This window comes from Bufo bufo, chromosome 3 (assembly GCF_905171765.1).
Source record: "Bufo bufo chromosome 3, aBufBuf1.1, whole genome shotgun sequence".
NCBI lineage: Eukaryota > Metazoa > Chordata > Amphibia > Anura > Bufonidae > Bufo > Bufo bufo.
In genome coordinates, this window is record NC_053391.1 from 468,753,213 (window position 1) to 468,755,553 (window position 2,341).

Consider the following 2,341-nt stretch of genomic DNA (forward strand, 5'->3'; position numbering starts at 1 on the left):
CAGGCCTGGAGAAGAGTCAAATCTACCTGAGAAGAGTCATGTTTATTCCTAATCTCCTGCACTCTCTGCCCATCGGCTGATGATTGGCAGTTGTCTCCTAGAGAGAAAGGGAGAAAACTAGGTAGAAGACTGTCAGTCATCAGCAGGTGGGCAGGGAGAGCAGGAAGTCATGAATAACCATGACTCTTCTTAGGTGGCCATGATACTTTCCAGGCCCAGTCTGCAATGTTTGTGATGTTGGTTCTCGGCAACCTCTCATTTTTAACTAATAAATGACAGACCACTGAAATCAACTCACCTGTCACTACTTTATTCTGCCATTAGTATGGGCAGCATAAAGTTGGTGAAAGGTCCCCTTTAAGTTTTTTCTGATCAAAGCGTATAGGGTCGTATTCCAGTACAACAACAAAAATACATAGTTCACTTCTGCAATTATTTCTATTGAAAGCGTATAGGGGCGTATTACAGTAAAAAAATAAAAAATATATAAGTACTGCACTGTTGCAGTTATTTCTGGTGAAAGCGTTTAGTGGCGTATTTCAGTACTACAAGAAAAATATTTACACATTTCACTCTAAGTATTTTTGGAGAAAGCATATAGGGGCGTATTTCAGTACTACAAGAAAAATATATACGCACTTCACTGGTGCACTTATTTGTGACAAAAGCGTTCAGTGTCCTATTTCATCATAGAAAAATATATATACGCACTTCACTGGTGCAGTTATTTGTGGGAAAAGGGTTTAGTGGCCTATTTAAGTGCAGAAAGAAAAAAATATACGCACTTCACTGATGCATTTATTTGTGGCAAAAGCGTTCAGTGGCCTATTTCATTATAGAAAGAAAATAAATATATACGCCCTTCACTGGTGCAGTTATTTGTGTCAAAAGCATTCAGTGGCCTATTTCAGTACAGAAAAAAATATATATACGCACTTCACTGGTGCATTTATTTCTGCTAAAGGCGTTTACTGGCCTATTTCAGTACAAAAAGAAAAATATATTCTCAGTTCATGTCGGCGGTTATATGTGTTGAAAGCATGGCTGGGGGTCAGCAGGATGGCAGCAGTGGGAGGTCGGGAGCCAAATGTGACCGGGGTAGACCACCAGCTTCGCAGCAGCCTACCTACCCGGGAAGTACTGATGAAGGGGTTCACGGAAGTAGCGGCGGTAGCAGTCAGTCAGTGTGGCGGTTATATGTGGTAAAATCCTTATTGAAGCATTTCGGTCGAAAAACAAAATTTATTTAGCGGTCAGCGCTGCGGTTATATGCGGTAAAATCTCCATGATGTCTCCATGATAAATCTGCCGCGTGGGGGCCCCTTGTGGCTTCTACACACTTTCAAAATCATCCTTTAGCGGAGCGAATAGATGCCGGATGACCGGGACGCTCCATGACCTTCCCAGGAGCTGCTGTCGGGAGCAGCGGTTCATTTCTGAGACGTACGTATAGTACGGGGGGAATCCGAACACTAGTGATGAGCGGCAGGGGTCATATTCGAATTCGCGATATTTCGCGAATATTTTGTAGAATATTCGCGAAAATTCGCAAATTTGAAAATGCGCGATTTTTTTTTTACTCAAAAAATCAGAAAGGTAATGATTGTGTAATATGTGAATTTTCGGATTCGAATTTTCTATTGCGAATTTTTTATTGCGAATTTTTCAACTTACAACTATTAGACAAAGAAGATTATAGCACTATATATTAGCTAAATTGCTCTATTCGATTTTTTTCGAATATTCTCTATATTGCTATAACTTAGTTTTTTCGAATATTCGTAATATTCTAATACAAGAATATATAGCAATATAGCGAATATTCAAAAAAAAACGAATATAGAGCAAAATTCGCAAACACTGCTACTCCTAAAGTCAAGTATATTGCAGCCTTCTTATTGGCCCACAAGCTAGAAGCAGTGAGGGATCATGTGTACTGATAAAAAAAAAATAAAAAAAAAAATAAATAAAAATTTGAATATTCGAAATTACGAATATATATACCTATATTCGCGATAAAAATTCGAAATTCGAATATTCGTGATCAACACTACCGAACACCCTCTCCATCTCCGTGCTCCGTTATATGTGGTAAAATCTATATTGACGTATTTCGGTCGCAGAAATATGAGGTAAAACCTTTTGGGACATATTTCGGTGGAAAAACAAATCTTATTCAGCGTTCAGCACTGTAGTAATATGCAGTAAAATCTTTTGTGATGTATTTTGGTGGAAAAACAAATCTTATTCAGCGTTCAGCGTTGTAGTAATATGCAGAAAAATCTTTTGTGACTTTTTTCGGCGGAAAAACAAATTTTATTCAGCGTTCCGCTCTGTAGTA